Source organism: Tachyglossus aculeatus, chromosome 3 (genome assembly GCF_015852505.1).
Source record: "Tachyglossus aculeatus isolate mTacAcu1 chromosome 3, mTacAcu1.pri, whole genome shotgun sequence".
NCBI classification, from domain to species: Eukaryota; Metazoa; Chordata; class Mammalia; order Monotremata; family Tachyglossidae; genus Tachyglossus; species Tachyglossus aculeatus.
The window spans coordinates 14,003,955-14,027,744 of NC_052068.1; the positions used below are offsets into that span (position 1 = coordinate 14,003,955).

At 42.9% G+C, this 23,790-nt stretch overlaps 1 non-coding gene across 1 annotated transcript; it reads left to right on the forward strand.

Moving 5' to 3' along the window:
• Window positions 1-220: 220 nt before the first annotated feature.
• On the forward strand, window positions 221-358 carry LOC119926287. Its single transcript, XR_005450175.1, has one exon. It is a non-coding gene; the product is annotated as a small nucleolar RNA SNORA7 (small nucleolar RNA).
• The last annotated feature ends 23,432 nt before the right edge of the window (window positions 359-23,790 follow it).

Consider the following 23,790-nt stretch of genomic DNA (forward strand, 5'->3'; position numbering starts at 1 on the left):
CAACCTGATCACCTTGTAACCTCCCCAGCGCTTAGAACAGTGCTTTGCACATAGTAAGCACTTAATAAATGCCATGATTATTATTATTACCCCAGTGCTTACAATGGTGCTTGGCACATAGGAAGTGCTGAACTAGTACCACAATTATCATTATCTACCCCAGGATTTAGGACAGTGCTCGGTATATAGTAAGTGTTTAACAAACACCACTATCATCAATCCCCTCTCAGAGTTGCAGCTGGAGAGTTTCCAATACTCTACCAGTCTCGACTACAGGAGGGAGAGTGAAGCAGAGGCCTGTCCATTCCATTCCTAGCTTGGGCAGTGGCTAGAGAGTGGCAGGCCATCTGCTACAAAACTCACTTGTGCTGGGCAGCGGTATTGTGGGAGAGAGTTGAGGGCCGAGACTCAAGTTCACTGTGCAGAAGGAGGCAGTGGTAAACTATTTCTGTATTTTTACCAAGAAAACCCTATGGATATGCTACCAGAACAACTGAAGAGGGAGGTGGGGCATTTTGGGAGCGACGTGTCCATGGCGTCGCTAGGGGTTGGAGACGACTCGACGGCATAAGACGAGACTATCATTATTATTATGAAGTCGATTAACTATTTTCTGTTCACATGGATGCCTTGTATTTCACCAGCTCTTTCTCAATGTCAATCAATCGTATTTATTGAGCGCTTACTGTGTGCAGAGCACTGTACTAAGCGCTTGGTCCAAGCCCCTAGCTGTGAAGATCCCTCAAGGCTCAGTTCTGGGTCCCCATTCATTCTCAATCTAAACACACTCCCTCGGGGAGTTCGTCTGCTCCCACGGCTTAAGCTCCCACCATTATTTGGATGACTCAATCGATCAATCAATCAATCAATCATATTTATTGAGACTTACTGTGTGCAGAGCACTGTACTAAGCGCTTGGGAAGTACAAGTTGGACTCCCGGATCTATCTCGCTAGTCCCGACCTCTTTCCTTCTCTGATTCTCACATCTTTTCCTGCCTCCAGGACATCTCTATATGGATTCATTCATTCAATCGTATTTATCGAATGCTTACTGTGTGCAGAGCACTGTATTAAGAGCTTGGAAAGTAGAATTCAGCAACAAAGAGAAACAATCCCTGCCAACAGTGGGCTCACCAGGACCTCAACACTTTCAAAATTGAGCTTCTCATCTTCCCTCCCAAATCCATTTTCATTCATTCAATCGTATGAATCAGTGCTTACTGTGTGCAGAGCACTGTACTAAGCGCTTGGGAAGTACAAGTTGGCCAGATATAGAGACGGTCTCAACCCAACAGTGGGCTCACAGTCTAGAAGGGGGAGACAGACAACAAAACAAAACATATTAACAAAATAAAATAAATAGAATAGTAAATATGTACAACTAAAATAGAGTAATAAATATGTACAAACATATATACAGGTGCTGTGGGGAGGGGAAGGAGGTAAGGTGAAGGGGATGGGGACTTCCCACATCCATTTGTTTCCATCACAGTTGCCAACATTGCCATAATAATAATAATAATAATAATAATGATGATGATAGCATTTATTAAGCACTTACTATGTGCAAATCACTGTTCTAAGTGCTGGGGAGGTTACAAGGTGATCAGGTTGTCCCATGGGGGGCTCACAGTCTTGATCCCCATTTTACAGATGAGGTAACTGAGGCCCAGAGAAGTGAAGTGACTTGCCCAAAGTCACCCAGCTGACAATTGGTGGAGCCGGGATTTGAACCCAGGACCCCTGACTCCAAAGCCCATGCTCTTACCACTGAGCCACGCTGCTTCTCTTGCCATCTTCCTTCACTCTATTATCCAGATCATTTATCTAAAACATTGCTCTGCACATGTCTCCCCACACCTCAAAACAAGAAAAAAAAAATCCAATGGTTGCCCATCCATCTCCTCATGAAGCAGGAACTCTTCACCATCGACTTTAAGGCACCCGAATGACTCTCTTTCCCCTACCTATCCTTGTTCGAGTCCCATTACAACCCAGGCTTCAGACTTTGTTTCTTTCATGGCAGCCTACTCCGTGTGACTTTTTCTCGTCTCTCCTGGCACTGAACTCTTCCTCACACTCACCCTTCCGCCCTTTTGCCTGGAACTCCCTTCCTCTTCACATCCAGCCAACCACTGCACTCACTGTCCTTAAATCCTTTTTGCAATCCCATAATAATAATAATGATGGCATTTATTAAGTGCTTACTATGTGCAATGCACTGTTCTAAGCACTGGGGAGGTTACAAGGTGATCAGGTTGTCCCAAAGTCTTAATCCCCATTTTACAGATGAGGGAACTGAGGCCCAGAGCAGTGATGTGACTTGCCCAAAGTCACACAGCTGACAATTGTCGGAGCCCGGACTTGAACCCATGACCTCTGATTCCAAAGCCCGGGCTGTTTCCACTGAGCCATGCTGCTTCTCTAAGAGGCATCTCCAAGAAGCCTTCCCTGATTAATCTCTCATCTCCCCACCTTATTCCCCCCGCTCCCCCAGTTTCAGCATTTGTATATCAACTAAACACCTGGCTACTCACCTCACAACCCTCCTGAATATATCTGGATACTGTATTGTGTCTTCCTACCTCTCAATTATTTTAATGTCTATTTCCCCCATTAGCTGGTAAACTCCCTGAGGTCAGGGATCACATCTACTATCTCTTTTGCACATTCTAAAATTCTTAGGACTGTAAGTGTTCAGTAAATACTGTGGTTTGATTGATTTTATTTATAGCACTCTTTTCTCTTTGAGTTGAGTTGCTTCTTGATCTATAAAAATCCTAGTGAGCTGTTTGAAAGCAGATGTTATTTTCTTCAATTATATACATATATACAATATACAAAACTGTATATATATACATATATAAAAGTACAGGTAAAGTATACATATATATATATGTACATCAGTGGATATAATAATAAATAAATAATGTTGGTATTTGTTAAGCACTTACTATGTGCCAAGCACTGTTTTAAGCACTGGTGTAGATACAAGGTAATCAGGTTGTCCAACTGGGGGCTCTCAGTCTTCATCCCCATTTTACAGATGAGGGAACTGAGGCATAGAGAAGTTAAGTGACTTGCCTCAAGTCACACAGTTGACAATTGGCGGAGCTGGGGTTTGAATCCATGACCTCTGACTCCAAAGCCCGGGTACTTTCCACTGAACCACACTGCTTCTCACTTTGGGAGAAGTGAGAAGTTCAAAGTTCTCACTTTGTACAGTGCTTGATAGTACACACTTTAACAAATACCATAATCATCATCATTAATCAATGGCATTTACTGAGCACTTCTTCTGTGCAGAAGGCACTCCCTAAAAGCATTTGTGGGGGCACAATATGGTTAATTGATATAATAATAATAAAAATAATAATGATGATGTTATTTGCCTAGCACTGTTCTAAGCACTGGGGTAGATACAAGGTAATCAGGTTGTCCCACATGGGGCTCACAGTCTTCATCCCCATTTACAGATGAGGTAACTGAGGCACAGAGAAGTTAAGTGACTTGTCCAAAGCCACACAGCTGACAAGTGGCGGAGCCGGGATTAGAAACCATGACCTCTGACTCCCAAGCCATGATCCCCCTACTCTCAAGGAGTTTTCAATTTAGGAGATTCAGTAGAATTCTTGAGTTCCTTGCCCTTCCTGTTATGAGGCCTACCAAGGGGGCTAACCATCTGGTGGCTTTGGCATCTAAGTGGTCTGTCTCCCGGAAACAGATGGATTTATTTTATTTCGTTAATATGTTTGGTTTTGTTCTCTGTCTCCCCCTTCTAGACTGTGAGCCTGCTGTTGGGTAGGGACCATCTCTATATGTTGCCAACTTGTACTTCCCAAGTGCTTAGTACAGTGCTCTGAACACAGTAAGTGCTCAATAAATACGAACGATTGATTGATTGATTGATCAGGGCCTGGTTCTCTTCCCTTGAATCTAAAATGATTCTTGCTACTGAGAAGCAGCGTGGCTCAATGGAAAGAGCAGGGGCTTTAGAGTCAGAGGTCATGGGTTCAAATCCTGACTCTGCCGCTTCTCTGCTGTATGACTTTGGGCAAGTCACTTAACTTCTTTGTGCCTCAGTTACCTCATCTGTAAAATTGTGATGAAGACTGTGAGCCCCCCGTGGTACAACCTTTTAACCTCTCCAGCACTTAGAACAGTGCTTTGCCCATAGTAAGCACTTAATAAATGCTATTATCATTATTATTATTATTATTATTATTAAGTGGCAGAGCAGGGATTAGAACTCAGATCCTTTGATTTCCAGGCCTGTACTCTTTCCATCAGGCCACTCTGCTTCCAACAGTGTGACAAGGTTGACTGCACTGGTTTGAATGGGTTAAGACTCTTTTCCAATGTACTATTTAAGAGTTCACAATGGAAGTCACATTTTCCATTGCTCAAAATGCATACTTGGCTTCCCCGTTGGCTGGGTGAAATCCACATGGGGTCTTGGCTAGTGTTTCTAGTTGTGACCAGAAGCAGAAGTGTTTGAAAATCTAGGGCTCTAACATGCTTCTGTTTGAATTTTAGACTAATCTGGAAGCCTCATGTGCGAATAACAGTTGAATCTGGGAATCTTGAGGTCTCAACACCAACATAAAGTCTAAACATTCAAAGATTCACCCTTCACTAGTTTGAGGTAAAAGTTCTAAACAGAAAAACCCCAATTACACAATCTTTTCCCACTTCTTGACCCTATATGCAATTAAGATTATAATAATAATGGTGGTATTTGTTAAACCCTTACTATGTGCCAGACACTACTAAGCACTGGGATGGATACAAGCAAATATTGTTGGACACAGTTCCTGCCCCACATGGAGCTCTCAGGTTTAATCCCCATAGGGTGAGTTAACTGAGGTGCCGAAAAGTGAAATGAAATGCTCAAGGTCACACAGCAGACAAGCGGTGGGGTCAGAACTGGAACACAGGTCCATCTGAAGCGCTTAGTACAGTGCTCTGCACATAGTAAGCGCTCAATAAATACGATTGATGATCTGACCTACAGGTCTGTGCTCTATTCACTAGGCCATGCTGCTAGTCTAATTATGTGAATCAACTCTCCTTCCACACCTGGCAGTGCTTTAAAGATGATTCAATCTATGGCAGTGAGCACCAGAGGTCTGAAATAACATAGATTTGGTGTGCTGTGACTAGTATTTTCACTAGTAATTACACATCTCACTTGCCATTAAGCCATTCTCATTCATTTTACACCGTGAACCAGGCTAACTTTTGCAGCAAGCGAGGGATCCGAAAGCTGGAAACAATCAGAGGGACACATGAAATCATAAAGACACAGATAATAACGATGATAGTGTCTACACAAGGCAAAGCGCCCAGCAGCTTTTGAAAAACCTAAAACCAAAGCTAACAGATCCCACATGATTGTGAAGGGTGCAAATGTTAGTCGCCTCAGTTTGCAGCCTGGAGGGGCTGGAAAACTTGGATTGTGTTCCTCCATGGAGGCAGGGGATTATCTTGCCATGAGATTGCTTTCCCTTGTGTGCCAACCCCCTGTTTGGCTCTGGGGGCTTCTTGATTGGCAGCCGCTGACTGACAGGACTGGCATCCCCTCCTCTCCTTGTAATAGGTCACCCTGGCCTGGGAAGACTATTCTGGAGGGTCTCCCGGGGGGCAGTGGATGGGGAAAGAGAGAAGGCGGAGAGGAAAACCAAGAGACAGAAAAAACAGAAACATTGTGTCAATTAGACATTAGGCTTCCAGCGGAGTCTGACCGACCTGCTTTTTGAAAGGACTAATTACCTACACTAATCACATACACTCATCTTGTCTTCTTCCAACACTTCTGCCCAAACTGATGCCCCAGACATAGATCACCCTCCTTTGCTCCTAGACTGTGAGCCCACTGTTGGGTAGGGACCATCTCTATGTGCTGCCAACTTGTACTTCCCAAGCGCTTAGTACAGTGCTCTGCACACAGTAAGCGCTCAATAAATACGACTGAATGAATGAATGGTCCCTAAATCCCCAGACCTCGGTCCTCCCACCTGCAAAGCCCTCCGAAAATCCCTTCATCTCTAACAAGCCTAACCCAACTAATTTACCAACAAACCAACAGCTGTCTCTGGCACTGGCATTTTGATGTTGGTTTTACCTTCACCACATCTCTAGAATCTCCTTTTCCTCTCCATACAACTGCTTCCACGTTGAGAAGCAGCGTGGCTCAGTGGACAGAGCCCGGGCTTGGGATCAGAGGTCATGGGTTCTAATACCGGCTCTGCCACCTCTCAGCTGTGTGACTTTGGGCAAGTCACTTAACTTCTCTGTGCCTCCGTTCCCTCATCTGTAAAATGGGGATTAAGACTGTGAGCCCCACATGGGACAACCTGATTACCTTATATCTGCCCCAGTGCTTAGAACAGTGCTTGGCACACAGTAAGCGCTTTACAAATACCATCATTATTATTATTGATCCAACTTTTTGCCTTGACCATTGAATCTACCTTCTTGCTGACCTCCTTCCTCCTTTTTCTTTCCACTCCGGTCCATACTTCCCTCTGCTGATGGGATTATTTTCCTACAAAATGTTCAGTCCTTGTTTCCCGCTCCTCAAGAACCTCCATCCAACTCCGTGTCAAACAGAAACTCCTTAACATCAGCTTTAAAGCACTCAATCACCTAGCTCCCTCCTATCTTACCTTACTGATTTAATTCGACACTCCAGCATTCTCATTTTGCTACTCACTGTACCTCAATCTCAACTATTTTTCCAATGACCCCCTACTTCCTCTGGCCTGGAACTCTTTCCCCCTTCATATTTGCCAATCATTCTTCCTATCTTTAAAGCCCAGTTAAAGTCACATCTTCTCTGAGAGGCCTTTCCCAACTAAGCCATCATGTCTCCCACTCCCTCGCCTTTCTGTGACCCGTGTATTTGCATTTTTTACCTTTATTCACCCCACCTTCAACCCCACAGCACGTGTGTACATATTAATAATTTATTTTAATGTCCGCCTCCCCCTTTAGACTTCAAGCTCCTTCTGGAAAGGGAACTTATCTACCAAATCTGTTATCTACCGAATCTGTCATATTGTACCCTCGCAAGTGCTTAATACAAGGCTCTGCACCCAGTTAGCTCTCAATAAATGTGCCTTATTAATTAATTAATGGAAATCCATGGTCAGCACTTGTATATTTAAGTAAGTTTTATTAAACATTGGATTCAATACCATGCTGGTGAGCAGCATGACCTGATGGAAAGAGCAAATAGTCCTGGAAATCAGGAGTCTTTGATTCTAAACCTGGCTCTGCCAGTTGCCTGCTGTATGACTTTGGGTTAATCACTTATTTACTATGTGCCTCAGTTTCCTCAACTGTAAAATGGGGATTCAATACCTGATTTCCCTCCTGCTCAGATCAAGAGTCTCATCTGAGACAGGGACTTAGTCCACAGTGATTATCTTGCATCTACCCCAGTGCTTAGAAAAGTGTTTGAAACACAGTAAGTGCTTAACAAGTACTATTACTTGTTAAGCACTTACTTGAGAAGCAGCGTGGCTCAGTGGAAAGAGCCTGGGCTTTGGAGTCAGAGGTCATGGGTTCAAATCCCATGACCCAATCCCAACTTGTACTTCCCAGGCACTTAATACAGTGCTCTGCACACAGTAAGCGCTCAATAAATACGATTGATGAAATCCCAGCTCCACCGCTTGTCAGCTGTATGATTTTGGGCAAGTTATGTTGCAAACTTGTACTTCCCAAGCGCTTAGTACAGTGCTCTGCACACACTAAGCACTCAATAAATATGATTGAAATGAATGAATGAAGTCAGTTAACTTCTCTGGGCCTCAGTTCCCTCATCTGTAAAATGGGATTAAGACTGTGTGCCCCACATGGGACAACCTGATCAGTTTGTAACCTCCCCAGCGCTTAGAACAGTGCTATGTACATAGTAAGTGCTTAACAAATACCATCAATATTATTAAAGACAAAAAAACAAAAAAAAAGTTTTTCCTCATACTTAGACTGTGAGCCCTAGTGGGACAGTGACTATGTCCAATCTAATTAACTTGTATCTACTCCTGCACATAACAAATACTACTACTACTACTAATAATAATGTCATTTGTTAAGTGCTTACTATGTGCAAAACACTGTTCTAAGCACTGGGGGATACAAGGTAATCAGGTAGTCCCACATGGGGCTCACAGTCTTAACCCCTGTTTTACAGATGAGGTCACTGAGGTACAGAGAAATGAAGTGACTTGCCCAAAGTCACACAGCTGACAAGTGGCAGAGTCAGGATTAGAACCCATGACCTTATTCATTCATTCATTCATTCAATTGTATTTATTGAGCGCTTACTGTGTGCAGAACACTGTACTAAGCGCTTGGGAAGTCCAAGTTGGCAACATATAGAGACGGTCCCTACCCAACAGTGGGTTCACAGTCTAGAAGGGGAAGACAGACTAACAAAACAAAACATATGACTTCCAAGCCAGGGCTCTTTCTACTGAACCACGCTGCTTCTCATTAAAAATGGATTCTGTCCTCTCCAACTGCTTGTAGATATTTTTAAGTGTGTCTCATGTTGAAATGGAAAATCTCTGTGGGCAGAGCACATATCTTATGTTTCTCTTGTATTTTCCCAAGAGCTTAGTACAGTGCATTGACCGCATTAGGAGCTCAACAAATATCATTACTGCCCAGTTGTTGACATAGTTTTATAACTGAAGGAATAGAGCTGCGTTGCTTACAATATCCTGAAGAAAGCTTCAATTATAGTATGGAGAGGATTGGATCATGGCTTATGTATACTAACCCTGTTGACTTGTACTCTACCGAGCGCTGAGCACAGGGTTCTGCACACAGTAAGGGCCTAGTGAGCAGCGTGGCTACTGGAAAGAGCCCGGGCTTTGGAGTCAGAGGTCATGGGTTCAAATCCCGGCTCTGCCATTTGTCAGCTGTGTGACTTTGGGCAAGTCACTTCACTTCTCTGGGCCTCAGTTACCTCATCTGTAAAATGGGGATTAAGATTGTGAGCCCCACGTGGGACGACCTGATCACCTTGTATCCTCCTCAGTGCTTAGAACAGTGCTTTGCACATAGTAAGCACTTAACAAACACTATCATTATTATTATTATTATTCTGTGCCTCAGTTACCTCATCTGGAAAATGGGGATTAAGTCTGTGAGCCCCACGTGGGATAACTTGATTACCTTGTACCTACCCCAGCGTTTAGAACAGTGCTTTGCACATAGTAAGCACTTAATAAATAACATTATTATTATTATTATCATTATTATTATTACCATTTAATTGATTGATTGATTCGAAGCTTTTTGAGGGCAGGAGGCATATCTACCAACACAGATGTACTGTACTCTCTCGAGTGCTTAGTACGGTGCTCTGCACCAAGTTAGTGCTAATAAATATAATTAATGGATTGGCTGACGATCCAAATATGAGGAGATCTAATCTTTGCCAAATGCTCTTGCAAACAGGTCCTGGTTGTATGTCAGATTCACTTCTTTTCTTCCCAAATGGCAGTGTGGCTTAGCGGAAAGAGCATGGCCCTGAGAGTCAGAAGACCTGGGTTCTAATCCCACCTCTGCCAGATGCTTTCTGGGTGACAATGGGCAAGCAACAAATCCTTTGTGACTCAGTTTTTCGGTTCTTCCTCCTACTTAGATTGTGGACACCATGTGGGACAGGGACTATCTCCACCATAATTAACTTGACTTACCCCAGTGCTTAGAACAGTGTTTGACACATAGTAAGGGTTTAACAAATAGCATTAAAAAAAAACCCACCCAGAATCAATGTACATTCTTTGTGGGAAGGGAAATTGTCTATCAACTCTATTGTATTATATCTGTTTCTCTTGTACAGTGCTTAGTACAGCTCTTGGAAAATATTAAGTGCTTAACAAATACCATTATTATTATTACTCTCCCAACTGCTTAGTACAGTTCTCTGCACACAGTTGTGCTCTGCCAGTAAATGCAACCGATTGATTGATTGACCAATCAAAACCTTGGTGTTCTCCTTGACTCCTCTCTCTCGTTCAACCCACATATTCAATCCATCACCAAATCCTGTCGGCCCCACCTTCACGACATCATTAAAATCTGCCCTTTCTCTCCATCCGAAGTGTGTTTATACAATCACTCATCCTATCCCGCTTAGATTACTCCTTTCTGACTTCCCAACATCTTGTCTCTCCCCACTCCAGTCCATATTTCACTCCATTGCCTGGGTAATCTTTCTACAGAAACATACAGGACATGTCACTGCCCCCTCCTCATAAATCATCATCATCATCATCATCAATCGTATTTATTGAGTGCTTACTATGTGCAGAGCACTGTACTAAGCGCTTGGGAAGTACAAATTGGCAACATATAGAGACAGTCCCTACCCAACAGTGGGCTCACAGTGCTTGCCTATCCTCCTCTGTATCAAACAAAAACTCCTCACCATTGGCTTTAAAGCTCTCCAACACCTTTCCCCCTCATACCTCACATTGCTTCTCTCCTTCTACAACCCATCCCACCTGCTTCGCTCCTCTGTTCCTTCTCACAGTGCCTCCACTGTGAATGTCTCGCCAATGACCCCTGGCCCACATCCTACCTCTGGCCTAGAATATCCTCCCTCCTCAACTCTGCCAGACAATTACTCCCCCTGCTTTAAAGCCTTACTAAAAGCACATCTCCTCCAAGAGGCCTTCCCTGACTAAACGTGAGCTTTCCTCATCTCCAACTCCCTTCTGCATTGCCCTGATTTGCTCTCTTCACTCTTCCCCGCCTCCCAGCCCCACTTAAGTATATATCTGTAATTTCATTTATTTATATAGATATCCATTTATTTGTATCGATGTCTGTCTCCCTGTCTCTAGACTGTGAGCTCATTGTGGGCAGCGTGGCTCAGTGGAAAGAGCACGGGCTTTAGAGTCGGAGGTCATGGGTTCAAATCCCAGCTCCGTCACTTGGCAGCTGTGTGACTTTGGGTAAGTCACTTAACTTCTCTGTGCCTCAGTTACCTCATCTGTAAAATGGGGATTAAGTCTGTGAGCCCCACGTTAGACAACTTGATTACCTTGTATCTACCCCAGCGCTTAGAACAGTGCTTTGCACATAGTAAGCACTTAATAAATGCCATTATCATTATTATTATTATTATTGCATTATACTTTGATAAGTGCTTAGTACAGTGTTCTACATACAGTAAGTGCTTAATGAATGCTATTGAATGAAAGAATGAATGAAAATGGAAGACTGACCAAGGGACTTCAGGACATTGCAGGCTCCGTGAACACGCCTCTTGGTAATTTTCTGCTGTGTGACCCTGGGCAAATCCATTAACTGTTCTGTGCCTCAGCTACCTCATCTGTAAAATGGGGATTCATACTGTGAACCCCATGTGAGACATAGACTGTGTCCAACCTGATTAATTTGTATCTACCCCCTGGCTCAGTATTGTGCCTGGCACTTAGTAAGTGCTTAACAAATACTATCAAAGAAAAGGAATAGAAAGTCAAAGTTAGGTCTGCGTGCTGGGTCTGTTGAAGGATGGGGCAAGTACAGAGTATAGAGCTTTGCTCACAGTAGGTGCTCAATTAATACCACTAATTGAATGATTGACTGAGAGGCAACATCCCAAACACAAACCCAGTCTGGACCCAATTCTCAGCCCCTGTCATCCCTTTCCCCCAGCCCCATTCGTTCTTTTATTCAATCGTACTTATTGAGTGCTTGCTGTGTGCAAAGCACTGTACTAAGCTCTTGGGAAAGTACAAAACAACAACACATTCCCTGCCCACAGCGATTTTACAGATGAGGTAAATGAGGCACAGAGACATGAAGTGACTTGCCCAAAGTCACACAGCAGACAAGTGGAAGAGCCAGAATTAGGATACAGGTCCTTCTAACTCCCAGGACCATGCTCTGTCCGTTAGGCCATGCTGCTTCTCTACACATAGAGTTAGAACTAAAGTGATTGATATTTCTAAACCTCAGGACCCACTTCACACTTTTGTGTTTTTCTCACCTTGTCGTTGAATAATCTTACACCTGGCTCCATCCCAATGTTTAGGGCCCAGAAGAACCAGTGAAAATATGACCCAAAGTTCTTAAACAGAGACACCTTTACCATCCCATTGTTTTTTACGTGTCACTTTTGGTTAGTATCAATGTCAACTGTGAGCCAAAAAGGCACTGAGCAGCATACAACATAGAACATAGGCCATGCTCTCCACCCTACAAGCTTTCAATCAAAGTAGAAAAGATGGATGAGTAATAAATAGGAGGAAGACAGGGTTGTGTTCAGGGGAGATTGGTAACAGTGGGAAATAGAGGGCTGGGAATTTTCAAGACTGACACATCTATGTTTACTCATTTTCTGGGAGTCCTGCAGGAGAATAAAAAAAGGGCTGCCGGAAGATGCAAGATAAGACATAAACTAGTCTGGCTAGGGTATAAGCGAAGGAATAATCTTCACAGCTGAAAAAACAATACAATTACACATTTTTGCTTTAGGAATCAGTAATGTTAGATGAAGAGGAGGAAAGAAATGGAAAGTTTATAGTCCCTTAATTTTTTCTTTGGAACTGTGTTTGTTCTCAGAGTTCCATGTGAGCCCAGTTATTGGTCTGGATTGCTTTTCTAATGAATCTGTTAATAAACTGTTTACCATCCACTCTTGACTTTCACACAAGTACATTTTCCAATCAATCAATCTATTAATCAATTATATTTACTGAACGCTTACTATGTGCAGAGAACCGTACTAAGCTCTTGGGAGAGTACAATATAATACTATAATAGAGTTAGTAGACATGTACCCTACCCAAAATGAACTCACAATCTAGACAGAGGTATTGCTGTTGTTGTTGTCCTTAGGCCGTCGAGTCATGTCCGACCCAAGGCGACACCATAGACACATCTGTCTCAGGTTGCCCCACTTCCATCTGCAATTGTTCTGGTAGCGTATCCACAGTTTTCTTGGTAAAACTCCGGAAATCATTTACTATTGCCTCCTTCTGCACAGTAAATGAGTCTCGGCCCTCAACTCTCTCCCATGACGCTGCTGCTCAGAAAAGGGGAGTTTTGACTTGTAGCAGATTGCTTTCCTCTCACTAGCCCAAGCTAAGAATGGAATAGGTAGGCCTCTGCTTGACTCTCCCTCCCGTAGTCATGAATAGGAGAATGCTGCAAACTATCCAGGTGCGACCCTGAGAGGGGAGACTGGGATATGGACATTGATTAAAATGAATAAATTATAGATATGTTCATAAGTGCTGAGGGAGGTATAAATAAAAGGAGCAAATCAGAGTGACACAGAAGGGAGTGGAAGAAGAGGAAATGAGGACTTAGCTAGGAATTTATTCATTCATTCATTCATTCAATCGTATTTATTGAGCACTTACTGTGTGCAGAGCACTGTACTGAGCGCTTGAGAAGTACAAGTTGGCAACATATAGAGACGGTCCCTACCCAACAGCGGGCTCACAGTCTAGAAGGGGGAGACATTTATACGGGACATTTATATTAATGTCTGTCTACCCTTCTAGACTTCGAGCTCACTGTGGGCATAGAATGTGTCTGTTTGTTGTATTTTATTCTCCCAATAGCTTAGAACAGTGCTTTGCACACAATAAGTGCTCAATTCATATGATTGAATAAATGAATGAATGGGAGGCCTCTTGGAAAAGACATGCCTTCCATAGGCTTTGAACATAGGGAGAGAAATTATCATTCATTCATTCATTCAATCATTCACATTTATTAAGCACTTACTGGGTGTGGAGCACTCATTCATTCAATCATATTAATTGAGAGCTTACTGTGTGCAGAACACTGTACTAAGCACTTGGAAAGTACAACTCGGCAACAGACAGAGACAGTCACTACCCAACAACGGGCTGGAGGAGGCTGAAGTTGAGGAAGCCTTAATTTTTCCCTTCACATTAAAATATACCCACAAATAAATTGTATGTTTAAAATTTCATTTTTTACCATCAGAAGTTGTCAAATTAGGAGGTAACAAATGAAGCTTTGTTATGATTGAAACACACACACACAAACACACACACTCTAAAATTAGAAAATTTGAATAAAAAAGGTAGTCATACTGTTCAAAGCACTTGGGAGAATACAATACTACAAGAAACAGACACATTCGCTGCCCACAGAGAGCTCATAGTCTAGAGTTGGGGATTTTCTGTCTGTCAGACATGAATAGGGAGGGCATTTCAAGGCAGGGGCAGAGTATTGGTGAGAGGTTGGGGCTAAGACAGATGAGACTGAGGTACAGTGAGACGGTAGAGGAACAAAATGTGCGGGCTGGCTTGTAGTAGCAGAGCAGTGAGGTGAGGTATGAGGGGCAAAGTGATTGAGTACTTTAAAGCAGATGGTAAGGAGCTTTTATGTGATCCAGGGGTGGATTTACAACCTGGATATTCTAGAATGTAGAATGAATATTTTTGGAGGAAAATAATCTGGAAAGCAAAGTGAAGTATGGACTGGATGGAGTGGGGAGAGGCAGGAGGCAGAGAGATCAGCAAGGAGGCTGGTACAGTGATCAATGCAGGAGAACATAAATGCTTGGATTAATGTGGTAGCAGTTTTGACGAAAGAGTGGATTTTAGTGAGGTTGTGAGGGTTGAATCGACAGGCTTTAGTGACAGATTGAATATGTGGGTAAAATGAGAGAGAAAAGTCAAGGAAAATGCCAATTTTACAGGCTTTTGAGACAAAAAAGATTGTGGTGCTATCTACTGTCATGGAAAAATCACGAGGAGGACAGGGTTTGGGTTGAAAAGTAAGGAGTTCTGTTTTGGACATGTTAAATTTGAGGTGGCAGCAGGGTATCCAAGGAGAGATGTCTTGAAGGCAGGCGAAAATGAGAGATTGAAGAGAGGGAGAGAGATCAAGGCTAGAGATTAGGATTCAGGAATCATCTGCATAGAGGTGGTAGTTGAAACCATGCAAGTGAATGAGTTCTCCAAAGGAGTGGGTATAGATGGAGAAGAGAAGAGGACTCAGAACTGAATCTTGAGGGACAACCACAGTTAGAGAGTGGAAGGCAGAAGAGGAGTCCAAAAAAGAGTCTGAGAATGAGCTGCCAGAGAGATAGGAGAAAGCAGTCTCAGTGAAGCCAAGATTGGATAATGTTTCCAAGAGGAGGGGATGGTTGACAGTATTGAAGTCAGCTGAGTGGTCGAGGAAGATTAGTATGGAGTAGAAGCTGTTGGATTTGGCAAGGAGACTCATGCATTCTTTCAATCATATTTATTGAGCACTTACTGTGTGCAGAGCACTGTACTAAGCACTTGGCATCATTTGTGATCTTTGAAAAGGTGGTTTCCATATAGTGAAGGGGATGGAAGCCAAATTTAAGGAGATCAAGGAGAGAGTTGAAGGAGAGGAACTTGGATCAGAAGGTATAGACTACTAGCCCAAGGAGTTCGGAGGCAAATGATAAGGGAGAAATGCAGTGGTAACTGGATGGACCCACGGTTTCAAGGGACTATTTTTTAGAATAGGGAAGACATGTTTGAAAGCAGTGGAGAAGAAGCCATTGGACAGCAAACAGTTGACAATGGTGGTCAGTGAGGGAAGAAGGAAGAAGGCAGTGCTTTGATATAGTGAGAAGGGATGGGTCAGATGGGCAGGTGAAAGTAGATTTTGAGAGAAGGCAGGTGATCTCTTGCCTGACAATGCCGATGTCCTCTCCAGCTTTCATTCCATATTATCCAGGTGTTGGATAGAGGTTGAAACCCATCCATAAAAAATAAACTCTCCTGTAATTACAAAACCTTCTTTTTAGTGGTATTTATTAAGTGCTTTTTCTGTTCTAGCACTATATTAATCACTGGGATAGGTACAAGATAATCAAGTTGGATGGAGTCCCTGTCCCACCTGGGTTTCACAGTCTAAGGGAGTAGGATTTTATCTCCATTTTGCAGATGAGGAAACAGGTACCAGCGAGGTTAAGTGACTTGCTCAACTCCACACGGTAGGCAAGTGGCACAGCTGAGATCAGAGTGCCGATTCTCCTACTTCCAGGCCTGTGCTCTTTCCACTAGGCCATGCTAATCGTGTTAACCATGGTGATAGGAGATTTCCGCGTAAATCAATCCAATCAAGGAGACCAGCCTTCTATCCCAATTTTTCCCCTTAGTTTATGGAAATGTGATATAAGCTACTTTCCCAGTACCATGGATCAGGCTTTCTGTGTGGTTACCCAGCTAGCCTATTTACCTGAGAAGGGCGCTTACCTGGGCCTCAAGCAACAAGCTGAGTGTGATTAGTTCAGCTCCAGAACAGCTGCTGCTATGTACGAAAGAGTGGTGTTATGAAAACACTCCGACCACAAGCAACTGTGAGTTAAAGGCTGATCATTCCAGCAAGGGACCCGAGTTGGGGTGAGAAATGAGATCCAGACCTGAGGGGTTAGAAATTGTAGAAGAAATTGCTCTCTCTGGAAGGCTAAACTTTCCATTCATTCAATCGTATTTATTGAGCGCTTACTGTGTGCAGAGCACTGTACTAAGCACTTGGGAAGTACAAGTTGGCAACATATAGAGACAGTCCCTACCCAACAGTGGGCTCACAGTCTAGAAGGGGGAGACAGACAACAAAACAAAACATATTAACAAAATAACATAAATAGAATAAATATGTACAAATAAAATAGAGTAATAAATACGCACAAACATATATACATATATACAGGTGCTGTGGGGAGGGGAAGAAGGTAAGGCGGGAGGATGGGGAGGGGGAGAAGAGGGAGAGGAAGTAGGGGGCTCAGTTTCCAGTTTTTCCCATTGGTTTTTATCAGATTCCTGACCGTGGGCCTCTGTGCCTCTAAGCCCTGGAAAAAGTGTGTTCTCCGTCTACACCACATCTTTCTCCAGTGGGCTTGGGGAGGGGACAGTAAAGGAGTCACCTCGCCCCCTCCTACCTCACCTCCCTTCTCTCCTTCTACTGCCCAGCCCGCACCCTCCGCTCCTCCACCGCTAATCTCCTCACTGTACCTCGTTCTCGCCTGTCCCGCCATCGACCCCCGGCCCACGTCATCCCCCGGGCCCGGAATGCCCCCCAATCCCTCTGCCCCTCCGCCAAGCTAGCTCTCTTCCTCCCTTCAAGGCCCTGCTGAGAGCTCACCTCCTCCAGGAGGCCTTCCCAGACTGAGCCCCTTCCTTCCTCTCCCCCTCGTCCCCCTCTCCATCCCCCCATCTTACCTCCTTCCCTTCCCCACAGCACCTGTATATATGTATATATGGTTGTACATATTTATTACTCTATTTATTTATTTATTTATTTATTTATTTATTTATTTTACTTGTACATTTCTATTCTATTTATTTTATTTTGTTGGTATGTTTGGTTTTGTTCTCTGTCTGCCCCTTTTAGACTGTGAGCCCACTGTTGGGTAAGGACTGTCTCTATGTGTTGCCAATTTGTACTTCCCAAGCGCTTAGTACAGTGCTCTGCACATAGTAAGTGCTCAATAAATACGATTGATTGATTGATTGATTGAGTGGGTATGAGTGGTTGTTGGGAGAAGATGTTCCAAGCCTGCAGCAAGACTGTAAGCTCATTGTGGGCAGGGAATGCGTCTGTTTATTGTTATATTGTACTCTCCCTCCATTAAGTACAGTGATCTGCACACAGTAAGCGCTCATAAATATGACTGACTGACTGCAGCCAAACACTTAGGTCTAAGAAAGCATGTCTTGTCTTGTCTAACGCTGTCGAGTCATCTCCGACCCACAGCAATGCCATCTCTCCCAGAAGGCCCTACCTCTATTTGCAACTGTTCTGGTAGTGGATCCATAGAGTTTCCTTTGCAAAAATATGGAAGCGTTTTACCACTGACCCTTCCATGCAGTAAACTTGACTCTCTCCCATGCGCCCGGCCTAGGTGAGTTTTGACTAGTAGCAAATTGCTTTTCACTCGCCAAGCTAGGAATGGAATGGATATGCCTCTGTTTGACTCTCTCCCATAGCTGAGACTGGTAGAGTACTGGAAACTCTCCAAGTGCCATCCAGAGAGGGGCAGAAAACATACGGATCCTATAAAAAGAAGACCCTTTAATGGCTGGAGAATCATTCATTCAATCGTATTTATTGAGTGCTTACTGTGTGCAGAGCACTGTACTAAGTGCTTGGGAAGTGCAAGTTGGCAACATATGAGACGGTCCCTACCCAATAGTGGGCTCACAGTCTAGAAGGGGGAGACAGAGAACAAAACAAAACATATTAACAAAATAAAATGAGTAGAATAAATACGTACAAGTAAAAGAAATAGAGTAATAAATGCGTACAAACATATATACATATATACAGATGCTGTGAGGAAGGGAAGGAGGTAATGCGGGGGAGATGGGGGGGAGGAGGGGGAGAGGAAGGAGGGGAAGGAGGAAGGAGGAATCCACCTGAAGTATTCAGAATAGTAATAATCATGGTATTTATTAAGCACTTACTATATACCAAGCACCATACTGAATGCTGGGGTAGATATCAATCAATCAGTTGTATTTATTGAGCTCTTACTGTGTGCAGAGCATTGTACTAAGCACTTGGGAAAGTACAACATAACAATATAACAGAGACATTCCCTGCCCATAGCAAGCTTCCAGTCTAGAGGGGGAGGCAGATATTAATTTAAATAAATAAATTATGGATATGTAAAAGAGTGCTGAGGGCTGGGTGAATAAAGGGTATAAATTAAAGTGAAAAGGTGACGCAGAAGGAAGTGGGAGAAGAGGAAATGAGGGCTTGGTCTGGGAAGACCTTTTGGGGGAGATGCGATTTTAATAAGGCCTTGAAGATGGGGAGAGTGATCGCCTGCCTGATATGAAGTGGGAGGGTGTTCCAGATTAGAAGCAGGATTTGGGACCAGGCTCTGCCACTTGCGTGCTGCTGTGTGAGCTTGGGCATGTCATATCACTTCTCCGGGCCTCAGTTACCTCATCTGTAAAATGGGGATTCAGAGTGCGAGCCCCATGTAGGACAGGGGTGCGTCCAGCCTGATTAACTTGTATCTGCCCCAGCACGAGAACAGTGCATGGCACATGGTAAGCACTTAACAAGTACCTTAATTATTAATGATTAAGATAGAATAGATTGAGGAATAGTGACTAGGCAGAAGATAATTAGGTGAGACACAGTCCCTGTCCCACATGGGGCTCACAGTCTAAGAGGGAGGGAGAACATGTATTGAATCTCTGCTTTATAGACGAGGAAATTGAAGCCAAGAGTAGTTAAGTCGTTTGCCCAAGGATCACTAAGCAGGCAGATGGCAGATTTAGGACTAAAACCCAAGTCCACTGACTCGTAGACAGCTGCTCTTTTCAATAGGCCCCAGCATCCATGGTCTGCTTCATCTTGATTGTGGAGGTCTGGTCTGGGAAAGAGTAACAATATTATTAATCAGGGATAAGCTTTTTTCGAACTTGGATGTGCCACCATTTTCCTGACGGATGTATAGTGCCCCTGACTCCGTCGTCCATGCAAAAAAGGAAGGAAAGCTAGGGAGATCATCAAGACCCTGCATTCATCCTTCCAGCTCAAATGAAAGCCCTTGAATGCAAAAAAAAAAAAAGCCAGAATGTGAAAGCCTAGGAGCATTGCTAATTTGAAATATTTATACAAGTCCGGTAAGCATGACTGACAATTCATTCCACATGGAGGGTTTGTAAAGCAATTCCTTGTTTTATAGCTGCATGGCTCAGTGGAAGGAGTCCAGGCTTTGGAGTTACAGGTCATTGGTTCAAATCCCGGCTCCGCCAATTGCCAGCTGTGTGACTTTGGGCAAGTCACTTCACTTCTCTGGGCCTCAGTTACCTCATCTGCAAAATGGAGATTAAGACTGTGAGCCCCCGTTGGGACAACCTGATCACCTTGTAACCACCCCAGTGCTTAGAACAGTGCTTTGCATATAGTAAGCGCTTAATAAATGCTATCATTATTATTATTATTATTATCATTATTATTATTATTGTTATTATTTGTAGTGGTTGTTCCTGTTCTTGAGATTTGGTTTTCCAAACCTACAGAAGACATAACTCAATGATGATTACATATATCATATATAATAGTATATATGTGTACATATACAAAAACATATAATGTATAATAGACATGCAAATATTACAATACCATATATTATATACAATGCATAGTGTGCATAAAATACATTATTCTAGCATATATATACACACCATATACATGATATACATGTATACATATAATTATAGATAATAATAATAATGATAGCATTTATTAAGCACTCACTAGGTGCAGAGCACTGTTCTAAACACTGGGTATATTAAATATATATATATATATATATATTACATAGTACTGTAGAATTTGTTGAGGGATTACTATGTATCAAGCACTGTACTAAGCATTAGGGGCAATATAAGGCAATCAGATCAGATACAGAGTTTGTTTCATGCAAGTCACTCAATCTTGGGTGAAAGTTATTTGTTCCCCATTTTACAGATGAAGAAACTGAGGTCTAGATAAATTAAGTCATTTGTCCAAAGTCAGGAAATAGGCAAATGACACAGTCTACTGGACATACTATGGGCCTGGAAAGTGGGAATGACCTGTTTCTAATCCCAGCTCCACCACTTGTCTACTGTATGAACTTGGGCAAGTCACTTCAGTTCTCTGCACCTCAGTTACCTCTTCTGTAAAGTGGAGATTAAGACCGTGGGCCCATGCGGGACGTGGACTGTGTCCGGCCTAATTAAGCAGCGTGGCTCAGTGGAAAGAGCCTGGGTTTAGGAGTCAGAGGTTATGGGTTCTAATCCCGGCTCCACCACTTGTCAGCTGTGTGACTTTGGGCAAGTTACTTAACTTCTCTGTGCCTCAGTTATCTCATCTGTAAAATGGGCTTTAAAGATTGTGAGCCCCATATGGGACAACCTGATTACCTTGTATCTCCCCCAACGCTTAGTGTTTGTCACATAGTAAGAGCTTAACAAATACCATTATTATTATTATTAACTTGAACTTACCCCAGCACTTGAAACAGTGATTGGTGCATAGTAAGTGCTTAACAACTTCCATTAATAATAAATAAATGGTGGAACGGGGTTTTGCTTACCAGGCCGTTCTGTCTGATGCTATAATCTCCTAGTAGTTCACTGCTATATTACATTGTCTGAATTATCCTTCACTCTACCTTTAAAATATGTGTTTTAGTCACTCTGTTTGTCTACATACCTTCGTTAACCCTGTTTCAGCAGCTACGTAGGCATTCTGCTTTCATCCAGTCTCCTTATTCATTAATTAATTCATTCATTCAATCATATTTATTGAGTGCTTAAAGTGTGCAGAGCACTGTACTAAGCACTTGGAAAGTACAATTCAGTAACAGATTGAGACGGTCCCTACTCAACAACCAGCTCACAGTCTAGAAGGGGGAACCAGACAACAAAACACAGAGACAGGCATCAGTAGCATCAACATAGATAGAATTATAGATATGTAAGCATCATTAATAATATGAATAGAATAATAAATATGTACAAATATATGCAAGCGCTGTGCGGCAGGGAGGGGAGGAGGAGCAGAGAAAAAGGGGGGGCTCAATCTGGGAAGGCCTCCTGGAGGAGGTGAGCTCTCAGTAGGGCTTTGAAGGAGGGAAGAGATTTCACCCAATCAAGCTGGGTTCTGATAACAGGAATAACAATAATTGTGGTATTTGTTAAGCACTTACTATCTGCCAGACAATCTACGAAGCACTAGGGTAGATACAAGTTAATTGGGTTGGATACAGTCCTATCCCACACAGGGGTCCCAGTCTTAATCCCCACTTTGCAGATGAGGTAACTGAGGCACAGAGAAATGAAATGACTCGCCCTAGGTCACCCAGCTGACTAGTGGCAGAGCCGGAATTAGAATTCAGGTCCTTCTGATTTTCAGGTCCATGCTCTATCCATTGGGCCACGCTACTTCTCCTGATGAGCTTCTTTTGATGAGCATTACCTCGATGTGATGAGTTTATTGTTGCTCATTCATTCATTCATTCAATCGTGTTTATTGAGCGCTTACTGTGTGCAGAGCACTGTACTAAGCGCTTGGGAAGTACACGTTGGCAACATATAGAGACGGTCCCTACCCAACAGTGGGCTTACAGTCTAGAAGTCTCATCTCCTGCATTTGGTGTGAAGTCTCTGTGACTCCATAGCACAGTCATTAGCACGCAGAGGTCCTTTAACTATCTGGTAGACTTTTTTGATGATTTTTCTAGTCTATGGAATTAGAAGTGTTTCCTTCTGGATCGGGAAAAAAATCAAATAGCAACTTGCAAGTTTCAGCCACACCCTCAATAGGGCATATAGAATAGGCTCCACAGGACAGGGACTATCACAAAGCTCCACTTGACTATGATGGTGAAGGGAGAAAGGGTAAGTCGGGGCACTTTCAACTCAGACTCAAACATCCATACCGATGTGTAATAGTCTAAGGGACTTGGTGAACTTCTCTTGGTCTCCAACGGGTCAACGATGTTTCTCGCCCTAAAGAAGATGCAGAAAAACCATTTCCTTTCTCCATCATCCCAGTGAATGGCTTGCAGAAACTCAGCAAGGACACTTCTTTCCTCTTGCTTCCCAGTTGGAAATTTGCATCTGAAATATTCGTGGATTAGGTACAGGCAGATCAGCCCATGAACAAATTAAAACAAAAATAGTGATCAAACTCCATCAGCTTACAATAGCAATATTGCCATGGGTGAAACAACATTTATGCTGAATTACTGTTGTTATAAGGAAGTGACGAGATTTGGTGCTGTGAATATTGTAATGAAAAAGAAATCAATAATTCTCCTATTAGTCTTTTTCAGATTTACCCAGAATACCGTGCATGGTATGAGGTAGTATGGTTTAGTATAGAGAATAATAATAATAATAATAATGATAATTATAATTATAATATTAATGTTGGTATTTGTTCATTCATTCATTCATTCAATCATACTTATTGAGCACTTACTGTGTGCAGAGCACTGTACTAAGCACTTGGGAAGTGCTTACTATGTGCTGAGCATTGTTCTAAGCACTGGGGTAGATACAGGTTAATCAGGTTGTCCCACATGGGGCTCACAGTCTTAATCCTCATTTTACAGATGAGGGAACTGAGGCACCAAGAAGTTAAGTGACTTGCCCAAAGTCACACAGCTGACAAGTGGCAGAGTCGGGATTAGAACCCACTACCTCTGACTCCAAAACCTGTGCTTTTTCCACCGAGCCATGAATGAGGATCAGAAGACTTGAGTTCTGATCCTGAGAAATCTTGGGCTGGCCCTTGGAGGATCAGACTCCTTGAGGTCCAGTGAGCTACTAGCTCCTACCTCGGATTCTGACTTGGGCTGTACATAATCAATCAATCTGTAGTATTTGTTGGCCAACCAGCAGTATTCATTCATTCAATCGGATTTATTGAGTGCTTACTGTGTGCAGAGCACTGTACTAAGCACTTGGGAAGTACAAGTTGGCAACATATAGAGATGGTCCGAACGCAACAGCGGGCTCACAGTCTAGAAGTCTAGCAGTAGTAGTAGCAGTAATAGTATTTATTAAGCAGTTATTGTCTGCAAAGTAGTGCACTAAGTGCTCAGAGAGAATGCACAGGAGGTGGAATTACATATGGTCCTGTCCCTCAGGGGGCTCAGAATCATTGTAATAAGCACTTGGCATTGTATAATAGACCTAAAAAGACATGGTTGCTGCCCTTGAGAATATTATATTATAATGTATTAACAACTCCTTCCACCCACTTTAATAATAAGAATA